The sequence below is a fragment of the Falco punctatus genome, assembly GCF_963210335.1.
Source record: "Falco punctatus genome assembly, chromosome: 1".
In the NCBI taxonomy this organism is placed as follows: Eukaryota; Metazoa; Chordata; class Aves; order Falconiformes; family Falconidae; genus Falco; species Falco punctatus.
Window position 1 is genome coordinate 69,295,964 of NC_137580.1, and position 15,011 is coordinate 69,310,974.

Genomic DNA, 15,011 nt, shown 5'->3' on the forward strand with positions numbered 1-15,011 from the left:
GACTACATCAACATAAAAGATCTCCAGCCTTTTAGGACTAATGCAGATAGCGCTAGCAGGTAATCTCAACAGCAGTACTCCCAGAGGTTGTGATCACCAGACTTTTTTGCTGCTTCTGCTCATGTGAACAGTGAGCCACTGCATCACAGACAAGTGGCAAAATGTTACTATTGCAAGCCATGCTAAGCCTGGGTTTGTTTTTTTTCCATTGTTACCTTCCTACAAAGAGCGCTCTGCCTCTTCTGACTGTTTTATTCTACCATAAAAGCAGTATTTTAAGCTCTAGGGTGCAAGGATTTTCTCAACTTTATACTGTCTTACTTGGCGGGGTCCTGAGTTTTGCACCTCTACCCAGTATTGCGCTTAGAAATAATAAACAGATTATACAGAAAAAAATATTTCTGTGCTATTTATGTACCACAGCAATGTCTTCAGGCCTCAGCTGAGCTAAGGGCCTCCTTCTGTTAGACACTGTAAGGATATATAATGTGCTTTTGATTCCCCTTACTGTTATCTGTTTCTTCCCAAAGGGCTATACCTGTGAGTTTCTTACATGGATGCAGTTAAAACCACATGTGATCTCACTGCAGTCAATGACATTATTTGTGAGATTAAGTAATCATCACTGTGGAAAAGCTCTCATGTTCAGGTCTAAGGGAAAAGGGGAAAAAATCTTTTCAGTGCAGGGACTGCAATCCTACACGGAGCAGCAGTCAAAGGCTAAGACTGGAAGGAAACAGGTGCTTCTGCATCAACCAAGCCCTCCTGAGACCACTGAGTGGGTCCAGGACCAAGTACCTGTTCCCCTAGGGCTCCTTTTGCTGGTGTCCCAGGGACACAATTCCCTGCTAAGCTTTCGCCTGCATGCTACAAAACTTTCTTTTTTGAGAACTGCTATGTAATAACTTAAAATAGCTTGCCCCATCCATCCTGAGTGCAGCTGGACAGAGTTCCTTCATAATATCTGTCATGCCTAAAAATACTCCTGCAATGAAAATAGAGACAGAGATACTATGTCCGGTTTTTTGTGCTGTGCCTGTGTGTTTAGTGTACGTGTAAGTGTGTGTGGAGCAACTCTGAGGGTGAGCTTCCTCAGCCACCGAGCGTGAATGCTGTACTGAAGAATTATGTAAAACAGTGAGCATCAGGAATAAGGGCTTGGTATTTGTTTCAGAATATCTGTCTATAACTCTACTTCTGTACTATAAATACATCTAAACTAAAGCCCACAGTACGTAAAGCAGGGCAGGGAATACTTCTGACTTCTAGACTTGCTAAACTTGCAAAGCTGTGGGCAGGGCTGCTCACAATAATGGTTCACAGGGGTGAGAGAGAGAAAAAATCAAGCAGGAATAAGGCAGGCTAAGCCTCATGAATGAGATGAGGTATAATATTTGAATGTTTCCGAGGAAAAGAACTAAAGTGCAAAGTAGGCACAATGTTCTTTGACTGGTGTGTAAAGAATGATAGTGGGGAGGAACATACTGACAAAGCAGAAAAGTGGGAAGGCATTTTAGATCATAGGTGGTTTTCCTCCTCTGAAAGTTTTAAGTCACAGAAAAAGCCCATAGAGGAATCAGATACAACCATACAGAAACAAGAACCAATGAAACAAATTAAGTCTCGGGGTAGAGGAAAACCCTATTAGTTGAGTGTTTACCACAGCTTTTTTCCCTTCTTCCTTTTTATTTAAATGATTATGTGTTCAGCTTCATGTAAGAGGCAAACCCTGCAACTGGGCCTGCCCAGCTCGGGTCTTTTAAAAGTGTACAGAGAAGCAAAAACATGCAAGCACAAACACCTGCTGAGTTTAGGAGAACAGAATGAAACAAGAGAAAGGATAAAGCAAAGAAAATGGCCAGGTTGTCTCCAGTTCCCTCTGAACCTAGTCCAGGTCAGCATTGTTGCTAGCTATACCACAACATGTAAGTTCCAGCAAGATGCCCAGATTTTATGAAAGGATGGATATTTCTCACAAGTGCTATCTTTATATCAGGTTACTCCTGCTTTGAAGCCTTCTTTGCTTCATAGTTTCTGCAGTTCTACAGCCCACATCCCTGTGTACTTGTCCTCTGTAACTGCTGAAAATGACTTCTTAACTCCCTGGGGGGAGAGACACAGGCAGATGAGGCAGCACTTTCCTGCTCAGTTCTGCACAGAAGAACCAGTAACCCTTCCAAAAAGACCGGCATGTACCCCCCTGAATATCATGATTTAGTGCAAATTCATATTCATATACACAATTAAAATTTTAAAAGTATTTCTAAACTCTGTGTCACAACCTATACAATTCTTTGGCACATGCAGAGGAATTTAGGAACTTTCAGATTAAAACAGTTTTGGCAGAATAAAGAAAACTAGAAGCAGTACTAAAAAGCCCAGCTCCCTGAAAGTACAGGATGTGCCCTTCCCCATGCATTAGGTTGCAACAAGTGTGTTGATAGGCAACATTAGATATACAAGGATGAAGTAAACAAAAAGCCTGAGGATTGAAAAGTAAATATTTGGGTGTATTAGCTAACTGTTTGTGGGTGTTTGGGGCTTTTAAATTTGTTTGTATGACATTTGAGTCCACCTCACCTTCCAAAAAAGGGTAAGCAAAAGGATCTGTCTCCTGCCCACAGTCGTGTCCTCCATCAATATTGTTGCTTATCTCTCTTCTCATGTTTCATGTTGTTTCAAGCACCTCTTTAGCGAGCCACAAAAATGTTAGCTATCCAGCTAGGTTTAAGTTGACCCCAGCTGAAGTAAATACTCTACGCAGGCATGCTCTCTCTCTTTTCCATTTCTTGGTTAGTCTTCTTCAGGCCTGCTAGATGTAGATCAGGAGTCTTTAAAATGTTCAGTGAGGAGACTATGCATTACAGAAACTATTGCTTTCACAGTACTGTGTTTCTATAGTAACCATCTTATTAAAGCACTGCAGCCATCTGCTTTAAATACTAACTTCACAAGACCATCAGGACTAGCTTAAAACAATATCATATGTTCATTAAATATTAAAACTAGAAACAAAAGGAGAACACTACAGGACAGAGCTTTTTCCTGTTCCTTCAATCTAATCTTTAAATAAAAACCCAACACTGGTTTGGTCTTTTAAGATAATTTAACAGCTCATGTTACTGCTTTAGAAAGAACTGTTTAAGTGACCACACTAGCTGCTGGTGGCATAAACTACACATTTCTGGGCGTCACAAAACCAAACAAATGAAGAAAATAGCTTCTTGGGGTAGGCAGTCACTTTGTATATGCTTCTCCTGATAACAGATTTTCTTGACCATATTTTTGTAGCAGTACTCTCAGATGTAATGTGGCAAAGTCTTTAAAGGGGGGAGCACAGAGAGACAGCCCGCAGCAGCCAAGAAGTACCACACTGGAGCAAACCATGGTCTCTTTTTATCAGTCTACTAAAGGGCAGATGCCTCAGAGAAAGGTATAAACACTCAGTAATACACGCAGCCAACCTCTAGCTTACAGCCAAACCCATGGGAAAAACCCCTATAGATTCTATCCTAAGAAGCAGGAGCCTAGACATTGTCCTAATTCACAGAATGCCTGCTACTTATGAAAGAACCTGCACCATCAGCAGCAGGCTGTGACAGCAAGGTCCTTGAATTAAGCACACCCAATTGTAGGTTTCCTTTCAGCTATTTGAAATATGTGGGCTGTTACTTCTTTAAATACTCTCCTTCTTCAAACTGTGCGAGAGAGCCAATGGTAAGCTCCTCAGAGCCCTTCTCTGCCTTTAATGTATAGTATTTAGCTCACCCTCTAATGTTATTTTCAGTGTGCTCTACTCCTGCTCCCTCATTCCGTGCTGGCTGTTTTGAGGCCCTGACCCAGCACAAGCTATTGTATTTGGAGTCAGAATACATGGAAACACCCATAATTTGTAAATTTCATCTGAAAATTTCACTGGAACAAAAGGAGGAGAATTCAGATCTTTCCATGGCAAACCACACACCTCTGGCACTGTGGCTCAAGAAAAATCTTTTCTAGTGTTTTGCATTCTCTGACACACAATTCTATTCCATTCACTACAGCTTAACAAAACCATACATACTACCAAGTACTTTCCTGCATCTGGTTTACCAACTCTACCGCCACATTGAGCAAGTGCCTACACAAAGCTGTTCATGATGTTTTCCAGATCTTCTTCTGCAGAAGGGAACTCTTCGCATTATGCATAGAATAGCAGCAGTGTGCCCAGGTAACACAGACACAGTCCTTACCCAAAAAATTCATAGTCCAGTGGATCACCAGACCCTCACAAAAATACATAATTACTTATTTTAAGATTCCCCCAGTATGCATTTCTTTCTCCTTGAGGACACCAACTTCTCTATATTCACACACTAGGTTTTTTCCTCAAGTTCTTCTAGGGTTTCTCATATTGGTAACCCAAGGGCAATGTCTCAAAAGGCAGGAACAACCGTGAGCACACACACTGAATGAGGAACAGCAATTCCTGGAGTTACAGTGAATATGAATATCAAGCTGAATAGTTGATGTCAATCCTTTTGAGAAAAGAGGCAATTTTTGCAAAAGCTACAGTCTTGTTTGTGTGGCTTTATCAGGCATTAAGTTACCTTTCTTCTTAGCCTTTGCAAGCCCTCGGCTAGAGTGCTGTATCTGTCCAAAAATAAAAAAAAGTTGATCAAAACGAGAAGACTTGGAAGGATACAGAATCGCCACTAGCAGAGGTCTTCTACAGCAGAGTATCCAAGTATTCATCAAAAGTGTCAGTTATGATTTATCTGGCTTGGGAGAAGATTGATTAAATGGTCTCTTCCATGGCTATTTCATAAAACTTTTAGGAACAACTTGTCTTTCTCACTGCTGTGCACTGGTACAGGGAAACTCCATTTGGTATATCCTGGTAAGAATTTTCCTGGACAAGGGTGGAAGCAAATTTGCACAGGCCATAAGGAGCTCACAAAGGGAAGACGCTGACCACTCTTCCGCCCAAAATTAAACGACACCCTATTTTCCACATCAAAACTTTACACTGGCGCACAACATTCTTTTACATGGAGTTTCAAGATATTTGCTGTGCTTGAGACACCCATTCTCCCCACACTCGTGGACCTACAGCAAGGAAAAAAAATTTCCTACAGCAAGGAAAAGAAAAAAGCTGCCAGGATAGTGGAACATGAGTAGAAGAGAAAGCCTGATTTTGCTGCTTCTGGTGTATCTCTATCAAATTCATAAATCAGGGGGTTTGCTGTTTGCCTGTTACATAATAAAGGCTGTTTTCTTTCACTGATGTATAATTTGGCTTCAAGAAATGGGGGGTTCATCATATTTTGAAGCTTTGGAAGTTGACCATGGCTAAAGGCAGACTGGTGGGCAAAGCATAGCAGTGTTTCTTGTAGTAATGAAAGATGTGAGAAGAAACATCAGCACCTCACTGGTTTAATCCTGCAAACATGAAGAGCAGCCATTGCTGGCATGGCTCAGCCAACTTTTATTTTTTTAAACTCACTCTATAATGTGGGGTTTCCTTCTTTTCCCAAGAACATGTTTGAGCATTTTTGCCCATACATTCCCCAATACTGTAAAAATCTAAAATACTCCTTGTACCTTTCATTGTTTTTGTTTTCCTTCACACACATTGTTATTCTTGTGACTCTTGAATTAACAGGGCTTGTTTTGTTTTAAGTAAGGTGATGGGAAGCAGTTTCTGCCTGTGGTTTGTGCTGAGCAAATATTCTGCAGGCCTGTTGCATGTTTCTACCTTGCCTTTGAGTGCTGTGGGCAGTTGTTAATGTAACTTAATGTACTGTCCAGCAGTTGTTCTGTATGTTTTCTTCACTGTGCACAAAATGAGTTAGTAGTTGGTCCATTTAGGAACCATGTTCTGCTGAGAAAGCAATGAGTAAGAGAGACAGAGGTACAACGTGGTCTCTATCTGTCTACCTCCCAGCTCAGGGAGTCCTGCTGCTGCCTCATTCAGTGCTGCAAAATTTGGTAGCGCAATTCAAATTCCATCCAAGATTCCCAGCTCCGAGAGACATCAATGAAAAATTGCTCAGGTAAATACCACAGACGTCATTTCATCTCTTCTCTATTTCCCCCTGCTTTTTTGGTAGATTGGCTTTTGAAGGGGGTGTGAGGAGAAGGGGATTGGGAGAAGATTATGAGTTGGTGAATAATCTCTTGCTTTCTCTCACACACGCATATGGCAGAGAAAGCTATGGCTGGGGATAGTTGTTTATTATGCCAAGGAATTCTTTTCCCCAACTATGCACTGAGATTATTATTGATTGGCATACATTCCAAGTATAAGAAAAACCAAAAGTCCCAACTCTGTTCTCTGATGGTTGAGTAAAACTCTTTAGTAAGAATTGCACCCATGCATCTGAAGACATAATTAAACTTTAGGTGTGCCTTTCGCTGAACTTGTTAAACAAGATTTCCATTACTTTTTTACCTAGAGGACAAACCCATGACAGAGTCTGTATTTATTTTGAGATACTCATCTAAACTGACACAATGGCGGTATTCACCCTGTAGCATACAATGGTAATCTTACACTATTCTCTTCCATCCTGCCCCCAACTAAAAGTATTGAGTGAAATAATCTTCATCAGAAACAGAATTTCTTTCCTTACATTCTCTTCATTGTATGACTAAAAGAAGCTCTTCTTATTAAGAAAATATCACAAATGGTAACAATAAGAAGATTATCCGAGTCAAAGATGCACCAGACACAGAATTTGTGAATCTCTGTAATCTTATACTGGTTAAATTAAATGTATTGGTAAAGCCCACAGACATGATAAATACAAATAAACCAGTCCTTGTAAACCTCAGTACTTTCTTATTCAGAACACTTTAAAAAGCACTTCAGGGCTTCTGGAGAAAGGCTCCACAAGATGTACCCAGGAAAAAAGCTATATATATTTAAAGAAGATTTTATAGTAAGGCTCTAGTTCTTCAATCTCTGAGTCTGTGCATAGTTGTACAGTTTCACAGTAAGGTGGACTTGCTTTCCTCAGGCAGGAGAAATGCCACAAAACTCTTAAACTAGGAACACAGCAGTGACCTCTTTTCAGTACTTCCATTCTTGTTTCTAGGTCTGTTATATACAGTGTAATGAACATTGTAATGAACATTCAGCAGTGAAAAGACATCAATAACCAAAGCAAACACATCTGCTCACATTCTGAATGCAGTATTAAAAAATCAGCCAAGAGACTGGACAAAACCAGAGAAGGGTCAGGGGCTGACCTGCAGAGCACTTCACCTGCTCAGGTTAGAACTATGTGATCACATGAAATAAGTTAGTGACCAGCCAGCATGGACATGTGTCAGCCTCTCATTTTACTTTGTTTACATGGTGAAAGCATTCTGCAGGAGCTTTGACAACTCTAGTGCAGAGCTGCCATGGGTATGGATGGAAAAAGTGAAGACTACAGACTAGCTTTATACTTAAAAAAGTTTTATTCAGTAATGGGATTGAATCACATTGGAGAAGAGGCATGGAGAAGCTCATAGTGTACCTTTCCTAAGGACTTTGTCATTACGGTATTTACAAACACAGAGATGTATCATAGTAACTAATACAAAATAGAACTACCATCTTTCCACCATCTCGTCTGCTTCTGAAAGGTCAATCTTTCTATCTGAGAGGGAAAAAAAAATCCTTCACCATTTAACAGGCTTTTACAAAGCTGGAATTAAATTCTTTGATTCCAAAAGTAAAAACTGGAGGTGATTTATTAACAAGCATGGGTTATTTTTGCTAGTTTAGCAGTTTTTTCAAGAAAGTTCTGTTTATCTTTGGCAGCTACTCACAGTTACATAGCCTGTCTTCCTCCACATACGTGTATTTCTGAGAAAACTTCAATAACACTAGAATCTGTCAAAAACTAATCATCTGACCACATACTTCCATTTTACAATAAACTGCTAACTTCTAGGAAGGAAACTGCTTTAGAGTACTTTGGTGTACAACACAAACTTCTTTGAAGAACTTCAAGGGTAAGGAAGGGATGCTTTTTTTTTTTTTTTTAAGTAGACATCTGCTGCATCTAAAAGTGTTTTTTAAAAAATATATATGAAGATAGAATGTGGACATTTGACAGTTAAGCATACAATGCCTGGTTTGCTAAAGGGGCATTTCAGCTATGCATTTTTTTCTTAAGGCCCCTATTAAAAACCACAAATCAGCTGTACCGTGGTATTTGTACTTTGTGGATGGAGGCGTGTCTTTCGAAACTACTAAGGCATCTTTTTCCTAAATGTATGGTCACAACTTAAGTACAAAGCATTCAGTAGTGCCTGAGTGCAAGTATTAATAAAGGAATAAAAATGTACTGTCGCTTAGGAACCACATGATCATGCAGTGTCCTTTTCTTTTAGCCAAAGCAAGCCAGCTTTGGAGTTCCTTCCCGCTTTGAAAATTTTATGTACTTTCTGAGTCAGTTCAACGCAGAAACAGACTTACGGTGTTGAAGAACACAGTTGCTTCTATCCCTGAGTTGCTGAATCACTTACCCGCCGCTCCTGCTAGTTAATAGTAGCTATTTTTAGTTTACGGTGGAAAACTCTGTCATGATGGCAACGATACTTCAAAACAGTTTTGGGAGCAAAATCATCTGCCTTGAACATCTGATGTGTTCTCACAGCCTGCATTTGGTACGAGCACCTCACCATTCACTCCCAGCACTGACGATCTAGGTCACCCTCATGCGTGGGATGCAGCATTCGCTGGCTCTTTCGCAACTGTCCGTAAGAGTTCTGGGGTCATGTTTGTAAACACTGCTGCCATGTGCACGTAAGCACGTGGCGAGACACCAGCATGACCTGGAGTGCCAAGTGGAGAGGTAAACCTTGGCGCTGGTGTCGCTAAGCCAACTAGCGCCAACTCTTGCTGGCGCGTATACCCCTCGCAGCCCCGTGAAACGCCACAGTGGGTTATTTGAAGGGCAAAAGGGAACTTTTTTCCTGTACATGGTACACGTGAACATGTGCTAATGTTGATAGTGTCCAGGCAGGTTCCTTCTCTCAGCTGTAAGCAAATGGCAGCACTGAATTTTTCTCAAGAAAAGCAAAATTCATTTCTGCCCTAAGTCACTGAAATGGGAGCCAGCGTGGTCCCACAACACAATGCAAAACTATGGCTATTAGGAAAAAGAACTGTATAAGGGCATGTTGCCAAAGTTTCCAAAATTACTTCAAAGACAGATAGCTGAGACTTTGAGTCTGTAATAGCTTTTTGCTGGCTTTGCACTGATGAAATTAAGACCACGTTTCAGGCATTTGAGGAAGTAACTCCTAAATAATTTCTGTTTATTAGTAGAGGTTGCACAAAACTAGATATGGCCAGTACAAACAAAAGTCACAAGCCTTTCATTTCCTCTTAACGAGAAATTAACAGATACAGCCACTCAAAGCCTATGGAAAGTTTCATCTTACCCTGGCCATGCACTTTATATCCTTCAGAAAAAAAAACACCCACAACACAGGGGTGAACAGCCTGTGGTTGCAGTCCCCCCCTCCTCTAGCAGCTCCGTTTCAAGTGCAGCTGTAAGTCTCATTTGCTTTGACCTTTGCTGGGAGAGCTGAGAATAGGACAAAGAGTTAAAGTGTTACCAGTCCCTGCTGAGTCTGCACTTCTGGGCCAGGCAAGCCAGTGAGGCAGCTGGAAGAGGGTGTGCACACAGCAGAGGGTTAGCGGGAGGGGGCGCCGGGAGGGAGAGTAAAACAAAAGGAGAAAAATAAACAGCACACACCCCGAAACAAAACAGGGGAAGAACAAGTACAGAAAAATGCTCGTCTTTGAAGAACATGAACTTCTCTGTTTGTTTCCCTCCATGTAGTTATACCTTGTTATCTGAACTCGAGGTGCAGTAGACATACGAGTCCTTGAACTCTGAACTCGTGAGGAGAGCAGCAAAAAGTAAGTCAATACAATTTTAGCTGAGCAGCTGGAAAGAAGCGTGCTTTGTCTTTTTCTGCCTCAGCTATGGGAGGCCATTTAATGCAGCAATACACAGCTGTTCAAACCTCTTTCTTGCTGTGTGCCAATGGCCTGCTAAAACAAAGCAAAACCAAGGCAGTCTTCTGCAAGTGATAATGCAACCGCGGTTTCAAATACTAGTTTCTCCGAGCTACTCGTGTTTTGTTGAGACCAGTCTCTTAAACCTGGCCAAAAAGTGGTCCCCAGTCTGTTAGTGGGAAATAAAAGAAAAAATGTGCCCATTCATTTCCACAGGCTTTCTGAAATCTTGCCCTACTGTAAATGTTACCCAATTCCCTAGTAGTATCTCTGGAAAGCAGAAAAGTACCTTCCTCGCTGTTGCGTGTACGTCTAGCTAGCGCTCTCCAGTGCTACTACTCTATCGAGCAATATAGTTTCTATTTCTGACTCACCATGGACGACCTTGCTCTAAACCCCTGGCCTGAATATTTCTTCAATGTAAAATGAGCAAACCCAAACGAGCTAGCAGACTCTGCCAGCCCATCATAGCCCTGCCTTTGGCCACGACTGCAATGAGCAGCCACAACCATGGGTCAAAACCAGGGGCTCCCGCAAGCTGCAGGAAGGGAGCTCAGCCCTGCAAAGGAAGCTCAGCCCTGCAGCCTGGCACCCTCTCGCCTGTTACGTGGCGCCTTGGGGACACCTGGGAGGGTGTTTGTAAACAATGCGGCCACGTGCGCGCAAGCCACGTGGGGTCTCGGCCAGCCGAACCTCCGAACTGCTGTGGGGAGAGGAGCCAGTCCAAATGCTCCCACTCCTTTTTCAAAGTACTCTGCAGCACTATGGGATCTCTAAACATGGCAGGGAAAAATCCATCTGTCCTTCACGGTCAACTGCTGCTGTCAGTGTCTAGAGACACTGCATGAGCTAAATTACCCATTGGATTTTATTTCCCAATGCATTTCATCATGGATTGTATCACGAGTCTATGAATGTGCTGAAGTTACTTAGGATAGCCTCTCAGTTAAATGCACTATGTACCAAACCAGGCAGGCTGAGCTATGACTACCCACAGCAAAGGAACTCCCAAAGACTGGAGAGAGACACTAAAATTTACCACCTCCAATTCAGATCTAGGAGGTAACAGGCAGCTGTTGCACAGAAAGCTGTGAATGCTGCCAAGGTTGTGTCACCTGCACAGGCTTGTGCATCCCATCTCCAGAGGGAAGATTTCTGACAACAAGTTAAAGTTGGGTTTGCTTTTTTGCTTTTCTGCTTTTTCTTCTTCAAGCTCTGCTACCAAGCATGACACCAGTGTGAGTCGGGTTCATGAACCCTGACAAACTTTTAATTGATAAAACAGATCAAAACTGGAGTCCTGTGGTAGGCTGGAGCTGATGTACAGGAACAGTTTGCAGACTGTGGGAAATCTTGCCTGAATGAATAGGAGGATCAAGGGTATTAAAGGTTAGTGGGAGTTACTGGAGTACCTACTTACTGAAAAGACATTACACAAGTCTGTTTCACACACTGCAATTAATTGGCACAACATACTATTTTTAATTAAAAGTAGCTCATTGTGAGATTCACTTATTTGTTTGGATGGGTGGATGGATGGAGACATCTGCAGTGCCAGTAAAACTGAAGTAACATCCTTTCCTGCACGGTTTCTCACTTGGAGTGGAGGGTTTCAACAGGGCTGCAGTCAGAGCAGCGTGCTGAAAGCCATCCTCTTCCCTGAAGAGAAAAACAACAGGTTTGAATTTGCTGGGTTTGGATGAGCAGTGCTGGTTTAAAGGTTCAAAGGCTTGTGTAGCAAAGAACCAGTTGTCAATCAACAGAAAATGTTACTGAAAACCGGCTTCTGAAAAAGTGAAAAGCTACTTGTTTCTGAGTCTAGTTTCTGTTTCTTAAAATTGATACTTCTGTTATCTTAGTAAGCAGAGAAAACTATCAGTAAATCTCGGAATGAGCAGGAAGGAGTGTATCATGGGTAAAGCACTGGGGCTTAGGAGATATGGGTTCAGTTCCCAGCTATACCACAGCTTTCCTGTATGTCTTTTAGGGTTAAAAAAAAAAGGCACTGAAATGAATGGCTCCAGCAGGGTTTGTACCACATTGCGTGATCTGCATGTGCTTTGGCTTTCAGTTCTTGCTTATTAATTTTTTACCCTTTCTCTTACTCTTTGCATGTTTTACCTGCTCATTAATGTGAGCACCCCAGGGAAAAAACTGCAGCAACACTGGTTAGGAACTCCTCTTAACACACATGCACACAGAGCAGGCAGCAATAGCACTTTTGCTTTACTTACTGAAAATATTTAGGTTTTTGGAAGGGAGCTCCCTGCTTCTGCTTTGCACTATAAACAAGAGTTACTAACACTCTGGCCCCTTATGTGCTCCCAGACCCCTTGTCTCTGTCTCCTTTACTGAATTAAATAGCAAAATGGAACAAGAATGGCTTATGTTTGTACAGCCCCAAGCACAGTGGGATTCTGTTTTGTGGCTGGGATATGAGGTGCCTCCTAACGTGCAATAATTAATTTCACTCTATCCACTCTCCTTATATTTAGAAGCATCAGAGTTGCCATCCTGAATTAGGCTCATGCTCCAGCTTGTCCAAAAAAACGTCTCCAACCAGCTAGTAGCAGTTGTTTCAAGAAAAAGTAGCTATTCAGTAGGTAGTTACAGACTCACTCTTCCAGAGGCAAAACTTCTAATTCATCAGCTAGTTGATATTTTATAGAAAAAAACATGCTAACTTGCAACTGCTTTGAAAAGTTGGGGGTTTTTTGAAAAGTAAAAATTATTTTTTAGCTTCTATACCTGCCTTTAAGTCTTTCCATCCATTTCCTCTCCCTTCCCCCTCAAAGAAGAAAAAAGGACCCCCCAAAACGACTTTTCTTTTTTTCAGTTGCTACAAAGTATGTGACTGACTAGGTGCCTCACTCCTGCAAGTGTCTCTACACAGGCAGACTATTACAGCTCTGGGAGCCCAAGGGAAATGAATAGGGCTTTGTAAGAATGGCAAGGGCTGCCATCAGTTTGCAGGATCACAAGTCAGCTGACAGCACTGGGGAAAAAAAAAGCCACCTATACCTAAGCTACTGTCAAGTGCACAACATAGGCACAGTGGAAAAATACACAGAAATCTGTATTTTCCTACCTGGTCTCTCACTTCTCAGGCACCACATGCAGTAATAGAGAGACAGAAAATAGATCAGCACAATTTGTATTTTTCCTACTACCTTCTCATGCTTACAAAAGCTTCTTCTCTGCATTAAGGATCAAAGGGAAGCAGAAAAGTACAGGTCCAGGAAAGTATGGAGGGCACCGTGAAAACAACAGAGAACTGAAAGGCTGTATTTTTCTGGGGTTTTTTGCATTTTTCATGTTTATAAATACCAACAGTGCTTTTCACGATTTGGTCAATATTTTCATTTGCTCCTGGGTTATGTGGTATGTACAGTCACAAACTGACTGTATGTGGAATGGAGACTCACTAGCATAGGTTTTCTTTCCCAGAAAATACCTACTGGTTATATGAGTTAAGTAAGTGTAAAATCTGACCCTTTTCAGTTGCTCAGCTTTCATGGTTTTGATTTTTACTGTTGCCATTTTGGTAATACTTCAGACTTTTGGGGGCAGATAAACTTGAAATCAAACAGACAAGTAAGCAAAGGAGTGCAGTAGGAACAACAAGTTGGTCATCTGAAAAGAAAGCATGTTAAGGTCTGTAATACATACACACAGACGCACTCCCACTTCTCCAAATCCCAGGAAGATGTGAGACCAATGTATTTTCCAGTTTTTGTATGTTCTCTTTCAGGGATAAATTGCATTCCTTTTATTAAGCTGTACATGCAGTCTAAGCTTCCAAGGAAGTATCTCACTCCTGTGAACTTTAGTAACTTTGGGGGAAGGGAAGCAACTCCTGCTTTACTGCAACCATTCATTTTCCTCATTTTACCGTGAGCAGGACAGTAATGCTACTTGCACACAAGAGGAAATAGGCAATCATTCTTTTCTCCTTTTTGCTTACATAAGAGCTGAAAGAGTTTTGTGTCCTTTGGCACGTATAAAAATTGTATAGCTTCAAAGTATGTGACTTCAAACACAAGTGAAATAGCACTGAAAGAACAAACAAATAAACAAAGATGGGGGGGGGAAGGTATCGGGGCATGAAATGGGGGTGAGTGGTACATGAACAGTTGTGTGTCTCTTGCTAAGGGAAAAATATGGAAAGTTATTAAAGGACGCTGAGAGCACAACTCTCCTGTCAGCATCAGGCTCAGGGTTAACATTTACCCTTCGATCTCTCTAACAGCACTAAAAATGGAAGGAACAAATAGTCAGTGCAAACTCAGAAATGCCTTTGTCACATATTCTCTCATATATTCTTTGTTCTTGCTTGCTACCTTCTGCTACCCAGCTGCTGCAAGAGTAATGGGAACTGTGGGTAAAAGAGAAGTCAGAAAAGAAAACAAAGGGAGGTGAAGAGTTTGGTGAAAGAGAAGCAGGTTCTGGATGTGATCCAAATAATTGTATCTTGCAAATGAGAAGACAGGTGAGAAAGAAACCACTGGAGTGTAATACCAAAAATACAGTGATTATAATCAACATCAACGTAAAACAAAAGCAACCAATATGAACAACTAATAGCAGAAGTCATGAATAACAAGATCAGTGGATGGGCCTTTGAACCGTGTTGTATGATGGTGAATACCATGACTCATGTAGACAAATTCAGAATATGGAAGAGATGTTTGTACCAACTGCTTCCTCCCCATGAGGAAAACCCCGTTCTTAGGATTCATTTTGTAAAGTAAGTGATGTGTTTGGCATGCTGTCGCAAGTGCTTGCTGCAAAACTGCATGAGAAAGTCTGAAAAAACATGCATGAGACTGGAAAATAGTGTTTCTGGATGAGGAGCAGAACTGCTAATAAGGTCCCACAGTGCACAGGCTTCAAGTGGCTCCAGAGACCAGAACCTGTCTGACAGCTTTGGTTTGGTTTAAGTCTGCAAGGGCAGGCGTGAAAGGAATTGTCAGCTGGGTGCTTTTGACCAGCTACGACGTATTTT

At 41.6% G+C, this 15,011-nt stretch overlaps 1 protein-coding gene and 1 long non-coding RNA gene across 2 annotated transcripts in view; one reads left to right on the forward strand and one right to left on the reverse strand.

Moving 5' to 3' along the window:
• Positions 1-15,011, reverse strand: part of TET2 (tet methylcytosine dioxygenase 2) — a 79,525-nt gene that overhangs the window by 52,765 nt on the left and 11,749 nt on the right. The gene's annotated exons all lie outside the window — the stretch shown is intronic.
• Positions 660-14,798, forward strand: LOC308060731. Its single transcript, XR_013926872.1, has 2 exons — positions 660-9,907; positions 14,361-14,798. It is a non-coding gene; the product is annotated as an uncharacterized lncRNA (long non-coding RNA).